The 12,450-nt window shown below is 25.1% G+C and overlaps 2 non-coding genes across 2 annotated transcripts; both read left to right on the top strand.

Annotated features, from left to right (window-relative positions):
• Window positions 1–4,128: 4,128 nt before the first annotated feature.
• Window positions 4,129–4,201, top strand: TRNAF-GAA (transfer RNA phenylalanine (anticodon GAA)). Its single transcript has one exon. It is a non-coding gene; the product is annotated as a tRNA-Phe (tRNA).
• A 7,559-nt stretch (window positions 4,202–11,760) lies between these two features.
• TRNAF-GAA (transfer RNA phenylalanine (anticodon GAA)) lies at window positions 11,761–11,833 on the top strand. The gene has a single exon. It is a non-coding gene; the product is annotated as a tRNA-Phe (tRNA).
• The last annotated feature ends 617 nt before the right edge of the window (window positions 11,834–12,450 follow it).

Below are 12,450 nucleotides of genomic sequence, written 5' to 3'. Positions count from 1 at the left end.
GTAGAAGCAAGGTGAATGGTGGTGGTGGTGGTACTATATTGGTTGAATTATATGGTGGTGGCTGAAGTTCATTTCCATTCCAAGTTTTTGTCCTCTGCAGTTCCACCTGAAAAGGTTGGTTATTCATTATGTTAATTTTTTTTTCTTTTCATGTTCAAAGCATTCGCTTTTGAGAATGGTTAATGGCTTTATTTTATTGATGTTCTATTTATTTATTGCAAATTAAGTAAAGTTTGATTTATTTTTTTTGCATGTGTAGTTCGACTTTTTTTTTTTTTTGGTGTTAACTTCATGTTATGATACAGACTCCGCACATAATTAGTGTTGTTTTTCCTAATTTAGATTAATAATATTATAAGATAAAAGATTATTTAATAATATTATCAAGTTTTAATAAAAAAATTATGTTTTTTCCTAATTAATATTAAATTAATGGTAAATAAATAATTGGTACGATAATTCATTTTTTTTACAAAGATAAAAATATTATTTTACTAAAAAACTTTCTAATTTGAAAAGTCAACCAGAATAAAAAAGAATTTTTAATATAGAAAACAAAAAAAAATTATATATCATATTAAGAACGTCTAAAAAACATATAATATTTTTGTTTACATATATGTATTGAAGATCTAAAACTTAAATATGAAATAGAAAAACTATTTTACGAGGGAATAGATAACTAACACATCTTTTATGGCAATCTAACAATAGTTCCTTTATCTTTCATTTGATATTCTTTTTAATTGGAAAAGGGGTCTGAATACTAATAAATTATATGTAGGATAATAAATTATATGTAGGATGATATTGCAAAATCTTCAAGTAATTTATAAAAAAAAATTATATGTTAGATAATTAATTAATTTCTTAATTTTAACAATCTAATTCATTTTTATTCATCATAATAATTGATAGCTAAAACCAGTAAAAAGTTTTCTTTATGAATTTAGGGATTCATTGATTCTCAAATAAGTATTTTTTTCAAAGAAAATATAATAATATTTTAAAGAGAGATTTTGAAAATAAATACACAGTAACGAAAGAAAATTGTAAACTTGTGTTCATTGAAAGATTCATAGAGTGTTTATAATCCATAAATCTTATCTATTTGTGAAGAAGAGAAACTGAAGTATCATTTTATCATGATGATATTAACAAGAGAAAATATATATAACACATGCATTAAAAACGGATAAATATCCCTTATACATCATTAATGAAGGATGAATGATAATTTATTTTTAAGATTTTTATATGCTTAGGAATGTAGAGAGATGAGTACCCTTGATGTAAAGGTTTATGAGCAAAAAATAAACAGAGTCTTGGATCACACTAAAAGACCTAGAAAAGTCATTAGTTTTATATCTATTTAGGATTGACGAAACATTGAAACTAGAGATGTTGAGTCTAGCAATCTGCTAAACTCATAAATATTTGAGCTTAATATGTAGTTGAGTTTAGAAATATCAAGTCTAATAATTAGCTAGATTCACATGTACTTAATTCAATACATATCTGAATCCATGAATTGTTAGATCATGATCCTATTTTTTTTAAAACATGAATTTTAGGCAACAATAACATGTATAAAAGATGTTGAATTATTAATATAAAACTTTTATTGCAATATAAACATCTATGAAATAGTAGATATAAACAAACAATAAGAACCCAAACAAAGAAAACATAAAATAAAAATAATCGTTTAGTCTCTAATATAATTATTATATTTATAAAAATAACTTTCATCTTATTTATACTCACTGTTATTTTTCTTATCACAAAACTTGAATTAAGTTGATTATCATGGTTAGTATCATTAATTAATTATTAGAAATAATTTATTTTCAAGTCTTTTTAATTTTTTTATACAATCATTATCTTTTTATTTAATTTATTTGACTAATTTTGTCCACCTTTACCAAAAAAGATAATATTTTTTTCCCTAAAACAAAATAAAAATAATCATTTTATTTAATTTCAAGTCTTACTTAAACTTATTAATTAGGGCCATGCATCAAGGCCCTTTCCTAGAGAGCCAAATGCATTTAGACTTTTAAGAATATTAGTATTTTTTATGTTAATATTTATAATTATTTTATAAATAATTATATACTATTATGATATTTATACTTTTTTAAACAATAGAATAATTAATATTCAATAAGAATACAATATTTATTCTATTTTTATAGTATATTTTTATATAATTTTCTTATATTTATTTATACCAGTACGTAAAAATAATTGATTAATGATTTCTTAATTTTTAAGGAAATTTACTTTCACAAGCACATTACTTTTTTTATTATAAAAAACAATGTTTATGATAAAAAAACATTTTTTATCCAAAATGTAAAAGTAAAAAAAAAAAACACAAACAAGGAAATGGTGTTCTTGATTAAAAAGATTAGTTTGTTGCTCTTCAATTCAAGAATTTTGAAGATTTTTTCTTTTTTTTTGCCATTAGTTTTTGTTCAATAAGTCATGCTACTAATAAAAAAAAATGTTATTATAAGAAAAAAAAACACATGAACAATTTTGACTAATTTTTTTTTCCTCTAGAATTTTAATCATCACCTTTGTTACAAATATCTGTTTTAATTTCCATATAGCTGCATAAAAATAAATATCAAAAAGTGACTTACATCGATATCTCAGAGTCGCATGAAATGAAAATGACTCCTCAGGCATGATATGCCTATTTCCGCTCAGGCCACACTTTCAATGGGAATGAAGTGATTGAGTGCTCGTTTAGATTTTTTTTCCTGTATAATTGTTTGCGATAATAAATAAATAAATTATGCAGAGATGATATAGTCAATTTTATAGATTTAAAGATAATTTTAATAACTAATAAAAATATAATTTAACTAAAAAAATTAAAAAAATATTTTTTAAAAAAATATTAAAACAATAATATAATAGGTTTGCTTGGATTTACATAGATTAACTTAAATTAATTTGGTACCGTTGTATAAAATAAATAAAAATAATAATATTAAGTGTAATTGTTAATAAACTCAATTTTAAATAATAAAATTAAAAATAAATTTTAATTAGAAAAATAAATCAAATCAATTTAGATTAATATATTAAACTTTAATCATGAGACCATAATAATCATATATAAAAAAATTAAAAAAAATTATGAATGTTCAATTACCCTAATATTGAAGAATAAATTAAAATACAGAAAAACCACTCGAATAAACAAACCAAACTTGTGACATAACTTATGAGGTTAAGATAACCTCATAAAAAGTAAATTAAAATAAATTATTAAATATAATTCTCAATTAACCTCATATTAAATAATAAAATAAAAATAAAAATTAAATAAAAAATCTCGAGACAACCAGGCTAACCCACGTCTCAGTAATGAGATTCTACTAACACCATAAAAATCAATTTTTTTTTTAAAAAAAAACACAATTCCCAACTAATTCATTATTAAAAAATTGAATAGAATTAAATTATAAATTTTAATATCTTTTAGATTTAATATTAAAAATAAAATTATAAAAAAATATTAAATACCGAATTGTAAAATACCTGGGCATTTTAGTGTTGATCGCTTAGTGAAATAGCTAGGGTTTTAATATATGTTAATTAATAATAATTAATGAGTAATGGGACGAGTTACGAAGAACTAGGGCACCCAGTCGTTTAGTCCGGAAGCAAAGTCACCCAAGACAGATTAGTGCACCTTCTGCGTTGAACAAAAACATTTCAACCTCGATCTGTATAATCGATGCAGTCTTCAATCTTCTTTGTCATGTAAACTTAAAAGGAATATTTATTTGGTGTGCGTGGTTTAAATTATGTATTTTTAAATTTTTATTATTGAAAATTAATTTTTATATATTTTTCAATTGTTTTAATATATTAATATTAAAAATGATTTTTTTTAAATAAAAAAATTATTTGAATATATTTTAAAATAAAAAACATTTCAAGAACTTTATCCCAATTGCATCTCAATTGGTTTATTTTCGAACCAAGTTAGCCAATCAGGAGCTGTATGGAGTTCGACTCCTTTACTCCGCGCCCGATTTAACGGAATTTTCGAGCACCTTTATTAAATTGAATCATATTATATATAAGTGATTGAGGAGCACATCAGCGGGGATAGCTCAGTTGGGAGAGCGTCAGACTGAAGATCTGAAGGTCGCGTGTTCGATCCACGCTCACCGCATTTTATTCCTTCTTTTCGTTTCCTCTTAGGAAATAGAAATAAATAAAATTAAAAATAAAATCCGTCCTTTCTTATCTTTTATAATTATGCACATATACATTAATATTTAGTTATATGTAAGAAACTAGGGGGGAATATTTTTTTAACTTTTTTCTTTTCAAAATGTTTTTTGAAACCTAAATAATAAAAAAAAACTCATTTTACATCCTAGTATTTGGCGTCCAATTAAATCAAATCTACTTTAATTTTTAACATGATAAATGAAATTAATAAATCACCCTCCTCAACATAAAATAGAAGCTGGTATAGAAAAAAAAATAATTATCAAAATAAAATCTTTTTTAATGAGGAAAGGAAAAATTAAATTAGGAAAATAATTGCAAAATTCAAATTTAATGTTATAATAACTGGTTAAAAAACAAAATTGGTTAGGGAGCTCATCTCTTTAATTTTTTTTGTTAGCATGGTAAGCTTGATTAAAAAAAAAACTCATTTACTTTTAATTAAGGGAATTAGTTCCAATCTATTTGGAAAACTATAAATTTAATTCAATTCATTAAAAAAAATTTGAGGGTATTAATTTGAATTTTAAATAGAGTTTAATTTATAAAAAAAAATAAAAAAATAATATTAAAAAAACATTCACATGTTAACACAACCTTTATTTTTGTTATGTCTCTTTCATACACCTTTTAGGGCAGCATAACATCCTGTCTTTCTCTACTTGGCATCAATCTTCATCAAAATATCTTTGTTTCTAGTAATGTATGTTATTAATCTTTCCTCTCTTTTTTTTAATGTTTTTGCTCGAATCTTTCTTTTCATTTCTTGTCTTTTACGTTTCGTTTTACTCAGCCAATTATATGTGGATGATGATGGTTTTTTTTAGATTAACGTGGGTGTCCGGGCCAGCTTGCGCGCACCACGACTAATCCCACGGGCCCTGAAGTTAACGACTATGTAAGCCTCCAGTGGCCATCATATGACGATGAGCTTTTTTGGTAATATACATGGATGATGGTTGATTGATGCATGAATGGGTATAAATTTAAAATAAATAGAGATTAAAAAGTAGCATTTAAAATTATAACTAGTATATAGGAACAAAAATGGCATAAATGTGTTTTAGGTCGAGTAACAATAGGTATTGCCAACTAAAATCATTTCTTGCATTGCTATCATAATTTCCTTTGATTATCTAGTACGGGCCTGTAAATTATACCTTAGCATATTTATGAATTTCAAGCCCCTATTAATACTTTAATTAATTATATTGAATTGGAGGTAAAATGAGGCAACTTGAAAGAAATACAATATTAGTTATTTTAAATAAATATGAGTGTCCTGTAACAAAATAAATGTAATTTATGTAACAAAAATGATTTCTAAAATTAGAGCAAAATTGTTAAGATTGTCAATTTAATTCATTTACACAGGTATTTCAAGTAGTATAATTGAATTAAATTTTATGCTTTAGTATTCTATTTCGAACACAATAATTATAATATATTTTCAATTGAATTTAGTTTAATATGTGATTTGGTTTTGTTTGAAAAGAAGAAGAAGTCAATTTAGGGTGCTTCTTACATTTTGGAAAATTTATATAATAATAATAATAATAATAATCAAGAGATTTAAATCCTAAACCCCATTATACCTAAACCTAGCCACCACATATAAAAGAACCAAAAAAAAAAAAACCATTATAACTGGCCTTCATCATCTCCTCCTATTCCAAGTACCGTGAGGCTCATTCTCATTGATACAAAGCTTCATCTTTATCTCTGGATCATTAAAAATTTAATTTTGATAAGAATATATTATTCATTTTAATATAAGAATAAAAATTCTATAAAAAAGTTAATATTCAAAATATTATTAGAGATAATAATTCATTATTGCAAGAATGTATTATTTATTTTTAATATAAAAATAAAAGAACCTATAAGGGTAGTTAATATCTAAAATATTACGATGAATAATATTTTATTATTACTCATTTTAATATAAGGATAAAAAACTGTATATATAAAAAATATCATTGAGAATAATACAACTCATTCACTTCTAATATAAAAATAAAAAATCACAAGAAATTTTAGTTGGAATGATGCGGTAGCAAAATCTAATTTAACCATGAAAAAAAAATCAATGATAATTGAAGACATTTCACCATTCTCAACCAAGTTCTTGACCTAGAAAACTAAGATTTATTTATCATAACAAACTCATCATAGTAGATTGATAAAAACATAAAACTATAGCAAACAAAAAGAAAAAAACAATGCACTTACCTCAAATAAGGTATATTAGGGCCGAATGTTAATACCTTTTCTTTACATAACCAGCATCTTGCCTCGAATATTGAAAAGATTAGTAATGTTTTTAGTAATTATAATACTGGATGATGACTTCTTTATCCAACCAAAGATTATATCAAGGACACATCCAGGAAAGTGTTCCCGTGTCCCGCAAGGAGGGTATGACAAATTACATGAATCACTTCCCGAAACTAAATTTTTGAGAGAAACATAAAAAAAATAAAAAAAAATATTTTTAAGTTTTCTTTTCTCCCTTGGTAAGAGGCCTTTCAAAGATAAGTGAGGGATATTTTTATTTTAATTACGGCAATATCACTCCTAATTGTCCTTCATGTTATTTCCTATTAATTCAAGGTATTAATTATTTTATTTTGTTTGAGATTTTAAAGTTAATTTATTAGGAACTTGCACCCTAATCATAATAATTTCTCCTTTAAATTTAATATTTTTATGTTTAAGATTACATTATTTATCATTGTTTTATAGATTTTAGGCTAGGGGGTTAACATTATGATTTAGAACACTAACCCAAGTTTTGGATATTTTTCTAGATTTCAGTTTCATCCTTTAGTGTATATTTAATTAAAGACTGGACTCCGTTACTTTTTTATACGCTCTCTCTTAGATTTTTCATAGATTTTTAAAATGATCTGGATTATCTCGCCCTTTAATATTAGATTGTTTGATAATCAAATTTCATAGTTTTATTCAGTTTTCTTTCAATGAGATTATTTCGGTGACATGATCAAGTTATATATTTTGTGTGCTAAACTAATTGGGCTTGGGTCGGGTTTTTTTAACCTTTTTTTCATTGTTAATTTTTTTATTTATTATCATTATATTTTATTTATTTGTGTTATTGAATTAGCTGAATTTATTAAATAACTAGAATTTTAATTTTTTTTATATTAAAAAAAAAATAGTTGATCCACGATATAAAGTGGGCACCTGCTATTTAGTAAAGAACTAATGATGATGGAATGATGGAGAATGTCTAATGAAACTAAAGCAAAGCAATGTGTCAGGCAATGATACAGAATTTAGACATAGAATGCCACACGTACATTAAAAACACCAATGGCATATCTCTCAATAACCAGCATTAAATAAAATATAGATACAAAAGAGGGAGATTGAAGAGCATGTATACAAATGCAGGGAGACATTGTTAAGCCAAAAGGAGTTTACTGTTGATATCATATAACTTGTAGCTTAAAGCAAAGCAAAGTCTCAAAATTAACATAATGTTTTATGATTTAGATTGTTTTCATCGATATAAATTATGATACTTACCATAATAAGGATAATTATAACAGATAAATATTCCAACAAAACAAGGTCAACGAAACGAACAGAGAAAAAGCTTCATCAAAAGCAACCAAATAAATGGCAGCAAAAAAACCTTAAAAAAGATCAAATCCTTCAGGTACAAGGATGAAAGTAGCAAAACCACTCACGCTAGCTGATAATAATTGAAAGACAAAAAAGGACAAGACCCAGATGGTTGGATCCTCTTCGAGAAGGTTGTGGAAAGGAGAGCAAAAATGTAGTCTGAGTCATAGACAGAACGAGGATGAACCATGCATGCTGTAATAGAAAGGCTTAATATTCGCTGGGTAAGAATATAAGGTTTGAGGTCCATTACAGCGGACCTGGACCCCAGAAGAAATCTTGACATCATATCGGTTAAGATTCTTAGCTATTACGGGCTCTTGCCGGAGCACCATGCCAGTGCCCAAATCGGAGTGTTTGAGATTTGAGAATGATGGATCCATGATCAGTTGTCTTATCAACCATGACTTTTTCACGCAAAAAGTTGCGCAGCAGAAACCGAAATTCATTTTTCTATCCAATTGGAATGGATTTTAACCCTAAACCTAAGAGGGTTTTTGTCTAACCCTAGACCTAAATCCGTATTCCCTAAGAGGCTAAGACAAAAGTAGCCTCCCCCTTCCCTCTACTCTCTATGTCTCCCGTCCTTCACAGATTTGCCTCCTCCTCATCCATGCTTCACGAGTGTTAAGCACTATGCATCACTGTCCTCGCAATCAAAGGCATGCACGTCCTTACTTTTGCTTTTAATTTCTCACGGGACCTCAAAACATATGGATTCAGGGGTGGGGGTGTATCTTTCTAAAGTAAAAAGATTCGCTCGAATGAAGGACAACTACTCCTCTATGTTTACTACGAGCTATACCAGGAGTCAAGTTAGTTGCAATAATGAAAATTACAGTGGATAAGAGAAGACCGGAGCTTGTCATTCATGCACTGTTTAGCTTAGTTTAGATCTTCTTTGAGATGTTATTGCGAGGACAACAGGGAATTGGGTTTTTTCTGGTGTTGTAAAATAATTTTGGTTTAAATAAAAAAAAAATTGAGTCAAACCAAATTAATATTAGTTGGTTTGAATCAATTTTCAGCTCAGTTCAATTAAATAACTTTAAAAAATTAATTTTAATTTGATTCAAAATAAAATGTCCACCACAACTTAGCAGGACTTTACCTAAAAATAAATATAAAAGAGAAAACTTGTAATGTCTATAAGAAAAAATTATGTGTTAGATAATTGATTAATTTTTTAATTTTAGCAATCTAATCCATTCTTATTCATCATGATAATTGATAGCTGAAACCAATAAAAAGTCTTTGTTTTATGGATTTAGGGATTCATCGATACTCAAATAAGTATTTTTTTCAGAGAAAATATAATAATATTTTAGAAAGAGATTTTGAAAATAAATATATAGTAACGAAAAAAATTGTGAGCTTGTGTTCATTAAAAGATTCATAGAGTTTTTATAATCCATAAATCTTATTCATTTGTGAAGAAAAGGAATTGAGGTATCATCTTATTATGATGATATTAACAAGAGAAAATAAAAATAATAGCTTGTGTTCACAAAATAATAGTATCATGAATTAATTATTAGAAATAGTTTATTTTCAAGTCTTTTTAATTTTTTATATAACTATTATTTTTTTATTTAATTTATTTGTCTAATTTTGTCCACCTTTGCCAAAAAAAGATAATATTTTTTCCCTAAAATAAAATAAAAATAATCATTTTATTTAATTTCAAGTCTTTTAGATACATGCTTAGTTGGACTTAGTAATTAGGGACATGCATCAAGGCCCTTTCTTAGAGACCCAAATGCATTTAGACTTTTAAGAATATTAGTATTTTTATGTTAATATTTATAATTATTTTATAAATAATTATATATTATTATGATATTTATACTTTTTTAAACAACAGAATAATTAATATTCAATAAGAATAGAATATTTATTCTATATTTATAGTATATTTTTATATAATTTTCTTATATTTATTTATACCAGTATGTAAAAATAATTGATTAATGATTTCTTATTTTTTAAGGAAATTTACTTTCAAAAGCACATTACTTTTTTTATTATAAAAAACAATGTTTATGATAAAAAAAACATTTTTTATCCAAAACGTAAAAGGAAAAAAAAAACATAAACTAGGAAATGGTGTTCTTGATTAAAAAGATTAGTTTGTTGCTCTTCAATTCAAGTCATTAGAATTTTGAAGAATATTTTTTTTTTTGCCATTAGTTTTTGTTCAATAAGTCATTCTACTAATAAAAAAAAAACATGTTATTATAAGAAGAAAAAACACATGAACAAGAGAAGATAAAAATAAATATCAAGAAGTGACCTACATCGATATCTCAGAGTCGCATGAAATGAAAATGACTCCTCAGGCATGATAATCCTATTTCCGCTCAGGCCACACTTTCAATGGGAATGAAGTGATTGAGTGCTCCTTTATATTTTTTTTCCTGTATATTTGTTTGCGTGATGTCGTGGGTATGATCCATTTGCAATAATAAATAAATAAATTATACTGAGGTGATATAGTTAATTTTATAGATTTAAAAATAATTTTAATAACTAATAAAAATATAATTTAACTAAAAAAATCAACATGATATTTTTTTTAAAAAAAATATTAAGATGATAATATAATATATTTAATTGAATTTACACGGAGCAACTCAAATTAATTTTTTAAATATTCAATCCAAATAATGAGGTCCTAATAACGTTGCATACAACAAATAAAAATAATAACATTAAGTTTCATTATCAATAAACTCAATATTAAAAAATAAAAATAAAAATAAATTTTAATTAAAAAACTAAGTCAAATCAATCTAGGTTAATCTACTAAATTTTAATCATGAAACCATGATAATCGTATAGAAAAAAATTAAAAAAAATTATGAAGCTCAATTTCTAATTAATTTAATGTTGAAAGATAAATTTGAAAAAAAATCAATTAAAAAAATACTAAAAAACCACTCGAGTAAACAAATCAAACTTGTGACCTAACTCATGAAACTAGAATAACTTCATAGAAAACAAATTAAAATAAATTATGAAGCATAATTTTCAATCAATATAATATTAAATAAAAAAATTAAGATAAATATTAAATAAAAAAAATATCGAGACAACTAGACTAACCCACACCTCGATCATGAGATTCTAATAACACTATAGAAATCAAATTAAAAAAAAAATAAAGCACAATTCCTAACAAATTTACTATTAAAAAATTGAATCGAAATAAATTATAAATTTTAATATTTTTTAAATTTAATACTAAAAAATAAAATTATAAAAAAAATATTAAATACCGAATTGTAAAATACCTTGGCATTTTAGTGTTGATTGCTTAGTGAAATAGCTAGGGTTTTAATATATGTTAATGAGTAATAATTAATGAGTAATGGGACGAGTTGCGGAGAACCGGAGCTCCCAGTCGTTTAGTCCGGAAGCAAAGTCACCCAAGACAGATTAGTGCACCTTCTGCGTTGAACAAAAACATTTCAACCTCGATCTGTATAATCGATGCAGTCTTCAATCTTCTTTGTCATGTAAACTTAAAAGGAATATTTATTTGGTGTGCGTAGTTTAAATTATATATTTTTAAATTTTTATTATTTAAAATTAATTATTATACATTTTTCAATTGTTTTAATATATTAATATTAAAAATATTTTTTTAAAAATAAAAAATTATTTGAATATATTTTAAAATAAAAAATATTTCAAAAACTTTATCTCCATTGTATCTTTTATTTTCAAACCAAGTTAGCCAATCAGGAGCTGTATGGTGTTTGACTCCTTTACTCCGCGCCTGATTTTTCGAGCACCTTTATTAAATTGAATGATATTAAATATAAGTACTTCCACTGCACATCAGCGGGGATAGCTCAGTTGGGAGAGCGTCAGACTGAAGATCTGAAGGTCGCGTGTTCGATCCACGCTCACCGCATTTTATTCCTTCTTTTCGTTTCCTCTTAGGAAATAGAAATAAATAAAATTAAAAATAAAATCCGTCCTTTCTTATCTTTTATAATTATGCACACATACATTAATATTTAGTTATTTTTAACAAACTAGGGGGAAATATTTTTTTAATTTTTTTCTTTTCAAAATGTTTTTTGAAAACTAAATAATAAAAAAACTCACTTTACTTCCTAGTATTTGGCGTCCAATTAAATCAAATCTACTTTAATTGTTAACATGATAAATGAAATCAATAAATCACCCTCCTCAACATAAAATAGAAGCTGGTATAGAAAAAAAATAATTATCAAAATAAAATCTTTTTTAATGAGGAAAGGAAAAATTAAATTAGGAAAATAATTGCAAAATTCAAATTTAATGTTATAATAACTGGTTAAAAAACAAAATTGGTTAGGGAATTAGTTCCAATCTATTTGGAAAACTATAAATTTAATTCAATTCATTAAAAAAAATTTGAGGGTATTAATTTGAATTTTAAATAGAGTTTAATTTATAAAAAAAAATAAAAAAATAATATTAAAAAAACATTCACATGTTAACACAACCTTTATTTTTGTTATGTCTCTTTCATACACCTTTTCG

Source organism: Populus euphratica, unplaced genomic scaffold, assembly GCF_000495115.2.
Source record: "Populus euphratica unplaced genomic scaffold, PopEup_1.0 scaffold86.1, whole genome shotgun sequence".
NCBI classification, from domain to species: domain Eukaryota; kingdom Viridiplantae; phylum Streptophyta; class Magnoliopsida; order Malpighiales; family Salicaceae; genus Populus; species Populus euphratica.
This window is presented reverse-complemented; position numbering and strand designations above follow the sequence as displayed.